Source organism: Lactuca sativa, chromosome 3 (genome assembly GCF_002870075.4).
Source record: "Lactuca sativa cultivar Salinas chromosome 3, Lsat_Salinas_v11, whole genome shotgun sequence".
NCBI lineage: Eukaryota > Viridiplantae > Streptophyta > Magnoliopsida > Asterales > Asteraceae > Lactuca > Lactuca sativa.
Window position 1 is genome coordinate 109808848 of NC_056625.2, and position 17384 is coordinate 109826231.

The window sequence follows — 17384 nt, forward strand, 5'->3', positions numbered from 1 at the left end:
AGTCGGATGAAGATTGTCTGAGTTCTTGGATCGAGAGGGTACTCGTCGAGTCGATGCCATACTCGACGAGTAGCAGTGAGTAGGGTCGAGGAGTGAGAATAGGGACTCGGCGAGTTGGCGGCCCAACTCGGCGAGTCAGGTCAACTGTAGGTTGACTTTGACCGAGAGTTGACTTTGACCAAGGGTAAAAGAGTCATTTTACCCAGTGCAATGTTTAGTATTTGATTGAGTGTGTTTATGGACTTGTAGCCGGGGAGATACCGGAGCAGCAGCAGTTAGCCCTCAGAGCCATTCACTCAGCAGCCAGTTCACGAGGTGAGTTTCCTTCCAGTAGGAACGGGTCTAAGGCCACAATGCCGGCCCGTTTAGCTAGCAGTAGTATCCGAATATTGATCCGATGCAGTAGTTAGCATGTTTGATGCCTTCGTGGCTCAGACAGGATTTATGTGTGTTCATGGTAGTGATATGTTATTGCTATGTTCAGTCAGCTTCGGACTTCGGTCCGATGTAGGGGACAAGGTCCCAGTCAGCTTCGAACTTCGGTCCGATGTCAGCTTCGGACTTCGGTTCGATGTAGGGGACAAGGTCCCAGTCAGCTTCGGACTTCGGTCCGATGTCAGCTTTGGACTTCGGTTTGATGTAGGGGACAAGGTCCCAGTCTGCTTCGGACTTCGGTCCGATGTCAGCTTCGGACTTCGGTCCGATGGAGGGGGTAAGGCCCTAGTCATTTAGCTTCGGACTTTGGTCCGATGTAGGGGACAAGGTCCCAGTCAGTCAGCTTTGGACTTCGGTTCGATGGAGGGGGCAAGGCCCCAGTATGTGCTTGATATGTTATTGTATGGTATGTGGCAGTTTGGGGGAGCTCACTAAGCTTCGTGCTTACAGTTTCAGTTTTGGTTTCAGGTACTTCCGCAAGCAGAGGGAAGAGCTCGGGATGATGGCATCGCACACACCACAGCTTCAGCCTTATCCTGGGAGTTGATTTAGTTTTTGATTTTGATATGACATAGATATGATACAGTTTTCCGCACAGTGTTTTTATTATGTTTGGGATATATCACGTATGGTTTTATGATATGACACTCAGATTATGGTTTTTGGTTATCTTGAAAAATGAAATTTCTGGGTCGTATTTTTAGGTCGTTTCAAGTTGGTATCAGAGCCTTGGTTTGAGGGATTCGGATACACTTCCGGGTGTATCTGAACTCAAACTAAGGGGAAATAAAAAGATTTTTAAAAAGGAAAATGTTTTCTAAAGAATTTTGAAAGCACTTAGAAAGAAAGAAATTTTTAAACGAGATAAGGGTGTGGTGCATGCGATCAGCCGCTCAAGTAAGTACTCCCAAATTACCCATACAAGTTATGTGTTCAGTTTCAGTTTTAGTAGAACAGCATGCTAGTATAGGACTAAGGATCTAGGAGGATGCCTTATGTGCCTGCTTTATGTGTTACAGCTTTATGAGTATTGCATGCTAGTATTGAGTAGACAGCAGTAGGATAGCCTATTTAGGTTATGCCTGATAGTATGAGCTTAGCATTGTTTGCTAGTACAGTTTCTCGTTATGAGAATAGTTTTGCCTGAGTATGTTTCCTTTATCCGAATGCTGCTTGCTTCGTGCTTTGTGGGGTTCTGAGTGATGGGAGTTAGCCATTAGGTGAACACGTCACACCACATGTGATCAGGGTTGAATAATCCCAGAGTGCTGGAACTGGCCCTATTGCGCAACTCTTGTTTGAGTCCAACCGTTATAGGGACGGGTCTTTTACTTGAAGGATTATCTGATCCTCGTCACATGTGATGGTGTTCAGGTGGTGGCTAATTAGCATTATAAGGAGACCTTCAGCAGTTGAGGACTAGTTGAGTTGAGTCTGAGGTTTCCCTAGGGCAAGCCTAGGATGAGAGTAGCGGAGATCAGTAGTAGTAGAAGTGACTTGGTGGAGTCAAGGCAGTTCTTGAAGAAAGTACGGATAGATGTGGAAGGTAGTATGGGCCTGTACTACTGAAAGCAGAGGATCCGTACTCGAATCAAGAAAGGCTGAGACAATACCAGGAAGCTAGTTGTAGTATCAGTGATCCTTTGAGATATTTCAGTTTTATGATGTAGTTGTGATGTGTTTCAGAATGGTGGTTTTGCGTTCGAGACCAGCAGCCGGCAGTGGAGGTGCCGGGGAGGGATCAGGTTCAGGCTCGGGGGATGAGCGCATGGATGAGCAGACCCGAGAGTTTCTTTCTTTGGAGATTACGCGCATCATTATAGAGCAGACTCCTGTGATCTTCGGTTCGATCAAGGAGGGAATTCTAGAGCTGATGGATGAGAGATTGGGAACCTTCCGTGCCGAGGTGGCGACCATGATGGGGTCGTGCACCCTTACTTTCAGGGAGTTCAGGGCATGTGGAGCTCCGGACTATCATGGGGCGCGAGACCCCATAGCGAGTACCAGATGGTTGGCGGATGTGGCCAACGCTTTCCGCACTAGCAGATGTCCCGAGGGGGACAAGGTCAGATTGGCGTCCTGTCTTCTGAAGGACAGGGCACGAGATTGGTGGGAGGAGGTCGGACATGCCATTGGGGATGATGCAGCATTGGACGCCATGACCTGGGCTGATTTCTCTACCAGGTTCAGGGCGGAGTTTGCACCGCTTATTGAGGTGCAACAGCTAGCTAGGGAGTTTCAGGACCTCACCTAGACTACAGAGACAGTGGCGGAGATCACCGCCAAGTTCAGGGAGAGGGCTCTTCTCGTTCCTCAGTACGTGGTTGATGAGGAAATGAAGAAGGCCCGTTATCATGAGATGTTGCGGAGCGATATCCGCCAGTTTGTGAGCCGGTCCAGCTGTAAAACGCTGGAAGATATGATTGCTAGGGCTCGGGAGAGGGAGATTGATCTCGAGATGGAGAAGAAGAGGAAGCCGGAGGCGGTTTCGGGTTCAGGCGGTTCGGGCAAAAAGCCCAGGGTTTCAGATCACAGGTCCAGGGGACAGCCGAGCCACGGTCGATGTGGTAGGTGTGGGAAGATGCACGATGGAGCGTGCAAGGCAGGGAGCTCCGGCTGCTACAAGTGCGGTCGGATTGGGCATTTGAGTAGGGATTGTACGGCCCCTGCTACTGCCGTTGCAGCATCAGATCTGATTTGCTTTCAGTGCAATCAGAGGGGACATAAAAAGTCCCAGTGTTCGAGCTTAGCCGCAGCAGGGAAGGTGGCTGCACCTGCCCCTGCTACTCTGAGGATTACAGATGGCCGGCAGGGCCGAGCTGATGCGCCAGTGGCGAAGAGTAGGGCGTTTCAGAGGACAGCAGAGGAGGCACGAGCGACTCCTGATGTGGTGACGGGTAGGTATCTTCCCTTCATCTCTTTATTATTATTATCGTTTGAATATTGCTTATGATTGTATGTTTTATTTAGGGTCGTTCTCTGTGAACGACATTTCTGCTATGGTATTATTCGATTCGGGGGCTACCCGATCATTCGTATCGCTTGCGCTTAGCAAGAGATTTAGTAAAGCTCCAGGGGAGCTGGATTGTCCATTAGAGGTTGAGATAGCAGATGATAGGACCGTGAGGGTCGGCAGAGTGCATAGAGGGTGTTCTCTTCAGTTGTTTGATGAGCAGTTTTCAGTGGACCTGGTACCTATTCCCCTGCGAGGGAATAAGGTTATTGTGGGCATGGATTGGCTAAGCCCCAATGGAGCGGTGATTGATTGTGAGCTTCAGCTAGTGAGGGTTCGCACTCCCAGTGGGGGAGAGTTAGTGATTCAGGGCGAGAGGCCACAGCGGGGACCGACCTTTTGTTCCGCCGCAAGGGCGAGGCGCTATGTTCAGCAGGGTTGCGCCGGTTTTGTAGCTTACGTCTTGGATGCCCGGGAGAAGGGCAAGACGACAGTTGATGATGTTCCTATAGTGCGAGACTACCCGGATGTGTTTCCCGAGGATTTGCCGGGGATACCTCCTGAGAGACAGGTTGAGTTCAGGATCGACCTAATTCCTGGTGCGGCTCCGATAGCCAAGGCACCGTATCGACTAGCTCCCCCTGAGATGCAGGAGTTGTCTACACAGCTGCAGGAGCTGTTAGACAAGGGTTTCATTCGGCCGAGCAGTTCGCCTTGGGGAGCGCCGATCCTGTTTGTGAGGAAGAAGGATGGGTCGCATCGTATGTGTATAGATTATCGGGAGTTGAATAAGGTAACGGTGAAGAACCGTTACCCACTTCCGAGGATAGATGATTTGTTCGATCAGCTTCAGGGAGCGTCTTGGTTCTCCAAGATCGACCTACGCTCCGGTTATCATCAGATGCGGGTTAGAGATGAGGATGTACAAAAGACTGCTTTCAGGACCAGGTATGGTCATTATGAGTTTGTGGTGATGCCATTTGGGCTCACCAATGCTCCGGCCGCGTTCATGGATCTCATGAATCGCGTGTGCAGGCCGATGCTGGATCGGTCAGTGATAGTATTCATAGATGATATCTTGGTATATTCCAAGACGCAGGAGCAGCATGAGGAGCACCTGCGGGAGGTGCTGGAGGCTTTGAGGAGGGAGAGACTTTACGCAAAGTTCTCCAAATGTGAGTTCTGGTTGCGCGAGGTGCAGTTCCTTGGTCACCTCGTCAACCAGAAGGGTATTTTGGTAGACCCGGCCAAGATAGAGGCCGTGATGCAGTGGGAGGTCCCGAAGTCTCCATATGAGATTCGGAGCTTCCTAGGGTTGGCAGGGTATTATCGGAGATTTATTCAGGATTTCTCCAAGATAGTAGTGCCGCTCACCCGACTGACCAAGAAGTCGGTGGTATTTTGTTGGGGGCCTGAGCAACAGGCAGCGTTCGAGACCCTCAAACAGAGATTGTGCGAGGCTCCGATCCTTACCTTGCCAGAGGGAGTAGAGGACTTCGTAGTCTACTGTGATGCCTCGATCACAGGTATGGGAGCAGTATTGATGCAGCGAGGCCATGTGATAGCTTATGCCTCGAGACAGTTGAAGCCTCACGAGGCTAATTATCCTACCCATGATTTGGAGCTGGGGGCAGTTGTGTTTGCCCTCAAGATTTGGAGGCATTACCTTTATGGGGTCCGTTGTACTATTTACACGGATCACAAGAGTTTGAGGTACCTTATGGATCAGCCGAGTCTGAACATGAGGCAGAGGAGGTGGTTGGATGTGCTAAAGGATTATGATTGTGAGATCCTTTACCATCCAGGGAAGGCCAACGTGGTGGCCGACGCCCTAAGCCGCAAAGTGTCGGCGGCCCCTATCAGAGATCTGTGTTTGAGGATGACAGTGATCACTCTGTTGTTGGAGCGGATCAAGGAGGCTCAGGTGGAGGGCCTCAAGGAGGAGAGGCAGAAGTGTGAGAGGATAGTGGGCCGAGTAGCCTCATTTGATTATGACAGTCGGGGATTGCTGACGCTTCACGGGAGGGTGTGGGTACCGTACTGGGGTGGAGTACGGCAAGTGTTGATGGATGAGGCTCATAAGTCTCGGTTTTCTATCCACCCAGGAGCAACGAAGATGTATCGAGATCTTCGACCTGATTATTGGTGGCCCTGCATGAAGCGGGACATCGCCTGGTATGTTGAGAGATGCCTGACCTGCAGGAAGGTCAAGGCGGAGCACCAGAGACCTCACGGCAAGATGCAGCTGTTAGACATTCCCGTGTGGAAATGGGAGGACATCACCATGGATTTTGTCACTAAGCTTCCCAGGACCGCACGAGGAGTGGATTCGATATGGGTAGTAGTGGATCGGTTGACGAAGAGTGTGATGGGTTTTGAGCATTCTAACACTTCCTAAGTGTACATGCAACCCTAATAACCTTGGATCTATGTTTGTCTAATTATCATGCAAAGTTGAATTCCAAGGTTATATTCCTATCTAGCATACATGGGGAACAATTTTAACTTGAATCATAGATAGAATAACTTACCTTGTTGTTGCTTGTGTTCCTTGAAACCTTGTGAGCCTAGCACCCCAAGTGTGATGCCTCAAATGCTTCACACAACACCAAATGCTCTTGGAAAGACTCTTGAGATAACACACACTTCTCAAAAATCGGCCAAGCCCTCTAGTTCCTTAGTAGTGCCGATTTTTGGTGGAGAATATGCTTCTTATATAGTGTTGACACATCTAGGGTTACACCATGTAAACCCTAATGTGTCATGACTCTTCATTTTCATGACCCATGGGTTTGTAACTCCCATGGAGCATCCATGGAGCATCCTATGGGTAGAACCCAACTTGATAATCCATGGAGCCTCTTAGCCCACTATACAAGATATGGATGATTTACACAATCAACCCATATATTTAATTAGTTATCCTTTGATCACTTAATTAATTCCAAATTAATTCTTTGATCAACTAATCAAATAATATTATTAATATATTAGAACTTATAATATATTAATAATCTCCAAGTGTTATTTCTCTCATTTAGTCTATCCAATTGCATGGTGCCATGCAACCCAAATGGACCATGCCGGGTCGGGTCAAGTACAAGCCCGAGATAGTTATGGACTTAAACACCTTATCCAACAGTCTCCCACTTGGATAAGTCTAATAACTATATCTCTAGTACTTCAGGAACCGACCGGCAATCGTAGCTCTTTACAAGGTTTCTCGAAACTTGAGAAGATGATGGTACGCCATTTAAGATAAGTGATCATATAATCCTCCGTTCTAGATATCAGCCGGACAAATACATGGAACATAGTCTTGCTTATTGTCCAGCATTTGTTTCCCGATTTCCGATTTGTTTGACATAGAACTCAATTGAACACATCAACTTAGTTCTGACCGGGCCCGGTACATGGGTCAAAACAAAATCATCGAGGGGCCCAGATATCAGCTTCTAATCCAAGAAGGAACAGATAAACTTCGACTCATATGTTTGTTCTACCACTCATTGAATTACACACAAAAGTACGTTTTATAACATCGAGTTACCAATGCGGTTTCGTACAGTCAATGCATAACCAACTTGTAAGTAACAAATCATATCTCTAGGTTTGAAGACTTATATGATATTACCGTCTCACGATCACTCGAGATAGAATTCCATGAAGTGATTCCAGTGAGCGTGGGTTGAGTCCAATGCTCAGAACTTATGAGCACTCATGATTGTTGTAGCCTTGTCCAACACCTTGGACCTCTACAACCCATCATGACAGTCTTGATTCATACCTACTTCCGACATATGACCGACTGTGGAGGTTTGAATAATATGTTACACCAAACAAAATTATTCTGGAAGTCAAAACATGCAAAAGAAATATAGTAAACGATTGACAAGAGATAGCAACACTTTACTCATAAATAAAACACCTTTTATTCATCATCAAATGTCAATTACACTTTACAAATTTCTGAGTTATCTAACTACTAAACTTATATCATCCTTCAGCCCTATGCTCCGAGCATGCTGGAGATGCTTAACCCTACTCAGTCCCTTCGTGAGGGGATCTGCTGGGTTCTCATCCGATGATACCCTCTTTGCCACGAGGAGTCCTTCTTCGATCCGATGTCTAATGAAATGGTATTTTCTGTCGATGTGTCTGGATCTCCCATGATCCCTTGGTTCCTTGGCTAAGGCAACAGCACTTTCACTATCACAGAAAATTTCCATTGGCTCTTTAATAGCTGGTACAACTCCAAGGTCTCCAATGAAGTTCTTCAGCCATATCGCTTCCTTTGCTGCTTCACTAGCTGCAATATACTCTGATTCACAAGTAGAATCAGCCACTGTCTCTTGCTTGGAACTCTTCCAAGAAATTGCTCCTCCGTTTAGGGTAAAGACCCAGCCCGACTGAGAGCGGAAATTATCCCTATCAGTCTGGAAGCTAGCATCACTATACCCTACAACTCTCAAGTTATCACTCCCACCGAGGGTAAGGACCCAGTCCTTAGTCCTCCGTAGGTACTTGAGGATATTCTTTACCGCAGTCCAGTGTGCCTTGCCAGGGTTCGCCTGATACCTGCTAACCATGCTCAAGGCAAAAGCTACATCGGGTCGAGTACACGTCATAGCATACATGATCGATCCTACAGCCGAAGCATAAGGTGTTCGACTCATTTCTGCTATCTCAGCCTCAGTGCTAGGGCTTTGTGTCTTACTCAACTTGGTGTTACTCTGGATGGGTAACTCTCCTTTCTTGGAGTCCTGCATGCTGAATCTCTTAAGCACCTTATCCAAGTAGGTACTCTGACTAAGTCCAATTAGTCTTTTACTCCGATCTCTCAAGATTCTTATCCCCAGAATATAGGCAGCTTCACCAAGGTCCTTCATAGCGAAACACTTCCCAAGCCAGGACTTTACTTCCTGCAGGGTTGGAATGTCGTTTCCTATGAGTAGTATGTCATCCACATACAATACCAAGAAGCTAACTATACTCCCACTAGCCTTGACATACACACAAGATTCATCTTCACTCCTAGAAAAGCCAAATTCCTTGACCTTTTCATCAAAGCAAAGATTCCATCTGCGAGGTGCTTGCTTCAATCCATAAATGGATTTCTCAAGCTTACACACTCTATTAGGGTACTCGTTGCTGACAAAACCCTCTGGCTGACTCATGTAAACATCTTCAGCCAACTTCCCATTAAGGAAAGCGGTTTTGACATCCATCTGCCAAATTTCATAATCATGAAATGCAGCTATGGCTAACAGAACCCGAATAGACTTAATCTTGGCTACCGGAGAAAAGGTCTCATCATAGTCCACTCCAGGAATTTGAGAGAAGCCCTTTGCAACCAGTCTAGCCTTATAAGTGTGTACTTTACCATCCATGTCAGTCTTCTTCTTGAAGACCCATTTGCACCCTACTGTCTTACGACCTGGTACGTTTTCAACCAAGTTCCAAACTTGATTGTCATACATGGATTGTATCTCGCTATCCATAGCCTCTCTCCATTTTGCAGACTCGGGGCCTGCCATGGCTTCCTCGTAGCTGTTAGGGTCATCTTGACTTACTAGTGTCTCATCACTAATAAGTGTCTCACCTTCTGCAGTAATATGGAATCCATAGTAATGCTCAGGTGCACTCCTAACTCTCGTGGAACGTCTCAGAGGTACAGATTTGTCAATTGGCTCAACAGGAGTTTCCTCCTCAAGTTGAGGGCTAGAGTTTGAAGTTCCTTCACCGCTTGATTCTTGAATTTCTTCAAGATCAATTTGCCTCCCACTGTCTCCTTGGCTTATAAACTCTCTTTCTCGAAAGACTCCTCTTCTTGCTACAAAAACCACATTGTCACTAGGTCTGTAGAAGAGGTAACCAAAGGAATGCTGTGGGTAGCCGATGAAAATACACCTCTCGCTTCGAGGTTCGAGCTTATCATGAGTCTCGCGTCTCACGAAAGCCTCGCAACCCCAAATCTTGATGTGGTCTAGTTTAGGTACTTTACCAGTCCACATCTCGTGAGGAGTTTTGGCAACTTTCTTTGTAGGGACTAGATTGAGGATATGGGCGGCAGTCTCTAAGGCATACCCCCAGAATGAGATTGGTAGCGTAGCTCGACTCATCATGGAACGAACCATATCCAACAAGGTTCGATTACGCCTCTCAGCCACACCATTCAACTGTGGTGTCCTGGGAGGTGTCAATTGTGAGACTATCCCACATTCCCTTAGATAGTCGAGGAACTCTGAACTAAGATACTCACCACCACGATCGGATCGAAGCATCTTAATGTTCCTGCCCAATTGATTCTCGACTTCCTGTTTAAATTCCTTAAACCTCTCGAAAGTCTCTGACTTATGCTTGATCAAGTAGACATATCCATATCTACTATAATCATCAGTAAAAGTCAAATAATAACGATTAGCATCCCTTGTGGCATGTTTGAATGGTCCACACACATCCGTGTGTATAAGGTCCAACAAACCTTCACCCCTCTCACATGAACCTGTGAAGGGTGACTTTGTCATTTTTCCAAGTAAGCATGATTCGCAACTATCATCTGACTTTAGGTCAAACGACTCCAAGACTCCATCTTTTTGGAGTTGGCCTATGCGTTTCTTGCTTATATGTCCAAGACGACAATGCCATAATGATGCTTTATCCAAGTTATTATTAGTAGAATCAATACACAAAACATTATTTCCCAAGTTATCTACAACAGATACAGCTTCATACACACCATCACAAGGTAATGCTTTAAAATAAAAGACATTATTATAGAAAACTTCTATAGAACCAACTTCATTATTAAATGAAAAGGTAAACCCTTGTTTGTACAAAGCATGAAAGGAAATAATATTTCTTGCCATTCCTGGCGAATAACAACACTTATTCAAATCTAAACTAAACCCACTACTTAGCGATAAAGTATAAACTCCAATCTTGGTAACAGGTATAACTTTCCTATTCCCCATGATCAAGTTTATCCTTCCTTGCTCCACATCCTCACTTCTTCTTAGTCCCTGCAAGTCACAACAAATGTGAATACCACACCCGGTATCAAGGACCCAAGAATTAGAATGGGGTGAGTTATTAGAAATGATAGTGTAAATACCTGCATGGTTGGGTTTAACTTTCCCATCCTTCACATCTTGCTGGTATTTTGGGCAGTTCCGCTTCCAATGAGCTTTTTCATGGCAATAGAAGCATTCAGCCTCTTTTGGGTCAGAAGAAGGAGTAACGAAACCTTTCTTGGTTCCACTTGAAGAAGAGCCATCAAGGGTCCGAGCCTTGGTACCCTTAGAAGAGCTCTTTCTCTTCCTCCCTCGATTCTTCCCGATTGCCAAAACCGGAGTAGAGTTTTGAGTAGGAGTGATAGCAACCGACTTCCCCTTAAGACCTGTTTCTGCGGTCTTGAGAAGTCCCTGAAGTTTGCTGAGGGTGACTTCTTCCTTGTTCATGTGGTATGTCATGCGGAATTGATCATAGCACGATGGTAAGGAATGCAAAATAATATCTATTGCAAGATCCTCCGGGAAGTTCACATTAAGCTTCAGCAAACGATCCACATACCTTTGCATTTTCTGCATGTGGCTCGTGACGGATTCCCCGTCCTTCATCATGGTTGTTATCATGGAGCAGATGATTTCATACCTCTCTTGTCTTGCACTTTGATGGTATCTTTCCATCAAATCTTGGTGCATGTCATAAGGGTAGAAATCCTCATAAGACTTTTGGAGTTCCGCTGTCATCGTGGCCGTCATGATGCAAGCCACTTTCGTAGCATCCCTTTCATGTGCCCGAAATTCAGCGATCTCCTGAGGAGTTGCAGTGGACTCATTAATCTCCTTAAGCTCCTTGTCAAGGACATATTCTTTGTCCTCGTAGCGGGTAATCATCCTGATGTTTCTGATCCACTCATTGAAGTTGGATCCATCAAAGGTGACTTTCCCACACAAGTTCATAAGGGAAAAGGAGCCATTAGGATTAGAGCCAGAAGCATTGTTGAAAGACATCTGAAGGAAGGAGGACAAGATTAGTTTAGATATAAGAGAGTCCTTAATAAAACACCCAAATGTAATATTAAGGCTAGGATCCAATCACAATATAATATAACTTAGAAGAGGTATGCCGTAATCTAAGCTATATCATATTTGAAAGGTAGGTGAATGACGATTCACCAATTTCCACCACGAAAACCGCAATATTTTACTATTAGGTTTTTTTTGAATGGTTCTTAGAAATTCCTAGATTCTTTGAGATTCAATGAACTTTTCAAAGGCATGTTTCAATCTCGAGTGTGCCCTCCAAGTTTTGTGACTGGGATACCGAGGATCACAAAACGAGGTGTGAAGTAACCATGCAAATCACTTGGTACCCTTAAAGTTTATCACTCAATCGATGTGCCGGTTAACCACACACGCTCCATCGATACTATAATAAACCCTAAGTCACCCTTTACCTACCTTGTTAAGTCCAAGTTAGTGTGCCGGTTAACCACACACGCTCCACCAACGACTTAATCAAAGTGTAAAGTGTAATTTCATGGAATAGCACCTTATTCACATTTTTCCTAAAGTAACTAAGATTGGGAATTTAATAAAACATTTAGTTACTTTATAATATTCATCATACTTTGAATGAGAATTAATAAGTCCTTGTCTTACCCGTTCGGCTAACGACCCTCCACCGATCAAGCAAGCGGTGGGTGAGAGTGGACACCCATTAAGTCACCATTTTATAGGCAACAACCTTATACCCACCTTATAGACCGGCTTCGTGAATGAGGCGTACTAGCGGTAAGACGACTTTGTTCTTATACATATATATATAATTATTAAATCATAATAATATAAGTATAAGGGTTGAATTTTAACTTTTAAAATTCTAGGGGTTGGAACTAAAGTTTTAACTTAACTTTACTTGTTCCAAAACTTGAGGGCAAGTTTTGTAAACTTTCAAAACTTTTCATTTCTTGTAACTTATGAGTTTAATAGAGTAATAAAATGAGGACTTTTCATTTTTCTAACTCTTGTGTTCTTTTAATGGTTTTTTTTTAATCCAAGAGACTTTTGGTTTTCCATAACTTGAGGACAAGTTATGGACTCCATTAAAACACATTATGATCATGAATTAATCTACCACATAGGTTACAAATAATTCCTATGATCATCTAAACATCATAAGAACAAGAACATGAATATGAACACTTTCAAAAATCAAAATCACATTTAATCTTTGTAATTTTGATAACTAGTTGTTGTAAATGAGTTAGAAAAGACATTACACCTTCTAAAATAAGTTTTCAAGTACCAAAACATTTTAGGGTAATGATTCTAATCCATTTCCAGCAACACAAGTCGAAATTCTGCACTCTGTCGACCCTACTCGCCGAGTGCATAAACCTACTCGCCGAGTAGGTTGAAGATACACATGAACTCGTCGAGTCTTCCCCATGGACTCGCCGAGTCCATCAGTCAGACAGCAAGATTTTCGACTTTCTTCAACTTTTAAGCACAAATAACAAACAAACAAGCCTAGGCTCTGATACCACTGATGGGTTTTGAGCATTCTAACACTTCCTAAGTGTACATGCAACCCTAATAACCTTGGATCTATGTTTGTCTAATTATCATGCAAAGTTGAATTCCAAGGTTATATTCCTATCTAGCATACATGGGGAACAATTTTAACTTGAATCATAGATAGAATAACTTACCTTGTTGTTGCTTGTGTTCCTTGAAACCTTGTGAGCCTAGCACCCCAAGTGTGATGCCTCAAATGCTTCACACAACACCAAATGCTCTTGGAAAGACTCTTGAGATAACACACACTTCTCAAAAATCGGCCAAGCCCTCTAGTTCCTTAGTAGTGCCGATTTTTGGTGGAGAATATGCTTCTTATATAGTGTTGACACATCTAGGGTTACACCATGTAAACCCTAATGTGTCATGACTCTTCATTTTCATGACCCATGGGTTTGTAACTCCCATGGAGCATCCATGGAGCATCCTATGGGTAGAACCCAACTTGATAATCCATGGAGCCTCTTAGCCCACTATACAAGATATGGATGATTTACACAATCAACCCATATATTTAATTAGTTATCCTTTGATCACTTAATTAATTCCAAATTAATTCTTTGATCAACTAATCAAATAATATTATTAATATATTAGAACTTATAATATATTAATAATCTCCAAGTGTTATTTCTCTCATTTAGTCTATCCAATTGCATGGTGCCATGCAACCCAAATGGACCATGCCGGGTCGGGTCAAGTACAAGCCCGAGATAGTTATGGACTTAGACACCTTATCCAACAGAGTGCCCATTTTATCCCGATCCAGGAGAGTATATCGGCGGAGAAGTTAGCTGATATCTATGTGCGGGAGATCATGGCACGTCATGGAGTGCCGGTATCGGTGGTGTCAGACCGAGATGTCCGTTTTACATCCAGATTCTGGAAGCGGTTCCACGACGAGATGGGTACTCGTCTCCATTTCAGCACCGCTTTTCACCCTCAGACGGACGGGCAGAGCGAGAGGACGATTCAGACTCTCGAGGACATGCTTAGGGCATGTGTTCTAGATTTCGGTGGCAGTTGGGATACGTATCTTCCGTTGGCGGAATTTTCGTATAACAACAGTTATCATGCGAGCATTGACCGACCTCCCTTTGAGATGCTGTATGGGAGGAAGTGTAGGACCCCGATTTGTTGGGGCGAGGTCGGTCAGCGAGTCATCGGGAGCACAGAGGTGGTGCTCAAGACGACCGAGTTGATCCAGCAGGTCCGTAGTAGACTGCAGACTGCGCAGAGTTGGCAAAAGAGCTACGCCGACAGGAGGCGTTCGGACTTGGAGTTCCAGGTGGGAGATATGGTCCTTCTGAAGGTCTCACCTTGGAAGGGTGTCATCAGGTTCCGGAAGAGGGGCAAGGTGGGCCCCAGATTTATTGGTCCTTTCAGGGTTTTGGCCCGGGTGGGTCGGGTTGCTTATCGGTTAGATCTTCCTGAGGAGCTTAGTCAGCTCCACAACACTTTCCATGTGTCTCAGTTGAGGAAGTGTTTGGTGGATGAGTCAGCAGTCGTTCCCCTAGAGGATATTCAGGTTGATAGCAGCCTGAATTATATTGAGAGGCCGGTCGCGATTCTGGACCGGAAGACCAAGACCTTGAGGAACAAGGAAATTCAGTTAGTGAAGGTGCAGTGGCAACACCGGAAGGGGTCTGAGTGGACGTGGGAGGCTGAGGAGGAGATGAGAGAGCACTACCCAGAGATATTTGCAGATTCAGCCGTAGCAGACTTCGAGGACGAAGTCTGAGATAAGTGGGGGAGAATTGTAACGACCCGTCTCCGGTATGATGATTCCTTGGTATTTATTTTGAAGTTTTGCAAGAGGGAATCGGCGAGTTCATATCCTGACTTGCCGAGTAGGGACGAGATTTCGAGCACGTGTTAGCTGGCGACTCGGCGAGTCCATATTCTGGACTCGGCGAGTCTGTCTGTCTGGGAGAAACCTTAAATCCCCGGGTTGCCCACTATTTAAGCCACCTTATAGCCCCCAATCTCTCCTCCTTCACCCTCAGAAGCTGTGAGAAAACCCTAATTCGATCTTGAGTGTTTTAAGTGATCTTGTGTGCATTTGTGAAGGCTTGAAGAAGGAGAAGAAGAAAGGAGCAAGGAGAAGAATTGTAGAGCAGAGATTCAAGGGAAAACAAGAGTTCTTTGAGGTATTCTTCGGATTTCCTTCCCTTTTATGCTTTAAAACCCCATCTAGATCTAGTTGATGCTTTTCTCAAGCCTTATGTTGATATGGAAGCCCTATTATGCCGAGATATCCTTAGATCTGTTCATTTAGGAGTTGTAGAGCCCAGATCTATTGCCTTTATGGAGCTATTTTGCATCATAACCCTAGATCTACCCTTTTAAGTGCCTTTTTAGCCTTTATTCCCTTTTTCATGTGTTTGTACACGTAAAGTTGGAAACTTTACGTGGTAAATCAGCTTATTGGACTCAGATCTATCATTTGTATGTAATGGATTCGAGCAGAATCGAGTGTAGAATAGTTGCATGGCTGTGACTCGGCGAGTCGGAAGAACGACTCGGCGAGTCGAGTCGCGAGTCCCCGATTTCTTCCTTTTGAGCGGTGTCGAGTGGGGCCAGTGAGTAGTGGAGTGGACTCAGCGAGTTTGAGGGTAGACTCAGTAATGGAGGGACTCGGCGAGTTGTTCATACAACTCGGCAAGTCCAAGGCAATCTTCTTAAGCTCAAGAACAACTCGTCGAGTTGTTCATATGACTCGGCGAGTCGGATGAAGATTGTCTGAGTTCTTGGATCGAGAGGGTACTCGTCGAGTCGATGCCATACTCGACGAGTAGCAGCGAGTAGGGTCGAGGAGTGAGAATAAGGACTCGGCGAGTTGGCGGCCCAACTCGGCGAGTCAGGTCAACTGTGGGTTGACTTTGACCGAGAGTTGACTTTGACCGAGGGTAAAAGAGTCATTTTACCCAGTGCAGTGTTTAGTATTTGATTGAGTGTGTTTATGGACTTGTAGCCGGGGAGATACCGGAGCAGCAGCAGTTAGCCCTCAGAGCCATTCACTTAGCAGCCAGTTCACGAGGTGAGTTTCCTTCCAGTAGGAACGGGTCTAAGGCCATAATGCCGGCCCGTTTAGCTAGCAGTACTATCCGGATATTGATCCGATGCAGTAGTTAGCATGTTTGATGCCTTCGTGGCTCAGACAGGATTTATGTGTGTTCATGCTAGTGATATGTTATTGCTATGTTCAGTCAGCTTCGGACTTCGGTCCGATGTAGGGGACAAGGTCCCAGTCAGCTTCGGACTTCGGTCCGATGTCAGCTTCGGACTTCGGTTCGATGTAGGGGACAAGGTCCCAGTCAGCTTCGGACTTCGGTCCGATGTCAGCTTCGGACTTCGGTTCGATGTAGGGGACAAGGTCCCAGTCAGCTTCGGACTTCGGTCCGATGTCAGCTTCGGACTTCGGTCCGATGGAGGGGGCAAGGCCCCAGTCAGTTAGCTTCGGACTTCGGTCCGATGTAGGGAACAAGGTCCCAGTCAGTGAGCTTCGGACTTCGGTTCGATGGAGGGGGCAAGGCCCCAGTATGTGCTTGATATGTTATTGTATGGTATGTGGTAGTTTGGGGGAGCTCACTAAGCTTCGTGCTTACAGTTTCAGTTTTGGTTTCAGGTACTTCCGCAAGCAGAGGGAAGAGCTCGGGATGATGGCATCGCACACACCACAGCTTCAGCCTTATCCTGGGAGTTGATTTAGTTTTTGATTTTGATATGACATAGATATGATACAGTTTTCCGCACAGTGTTTTTATTATGTTTGGGATATATCACGTATGGTTTTATGATATGACACTCAGATTATGGTTTTTGGTTATCTTGAAAAATGAAATTTTTGGGTCGTATTTTTAGGTCGTTTCAGTTGTTGTTCCTGCATCCGTATTCGATCATAAGCATTGATGATTGGAGGAGGTCGCTGAATGGGTTGCTGGTTGCGAATGAACTGTACGAGCGGTGGTTGGTTATTGCGATTGAGTGCTTCTTGGTTTGCTTGCTCCTTACGATTCTGATTGTTGTTGGTTGTAAGAAGTGCTAAACTTTCTGTAATTTGCTGCAAGGATTGTTGGAGGGTTTGGAGGGCTTGTTCGATCTTGACGATTCGTCCAGAATCGGTTTCTTCGCCCGCCATGGATGTTGGGCTTTGATACCACCTGATGTAGTCTGTGACTACAGGAAAAGACAATTTAACTAGGCGTATTGTCAAACGCAAAGAACAGGGGCACTATCGTGTGCCTGACGACCAAGAATTGAGAAACTGATCTCGACTCTTTATTGCAAAACAAAAACGAATTTAGAATATCACACACCAAAAAACCTGATGCACGTTTTGACCCAGTACTTATAGCTAAACAATACGAAACCTAATACCACTAGAAAACCTTAACAGATAAAGACTAAAT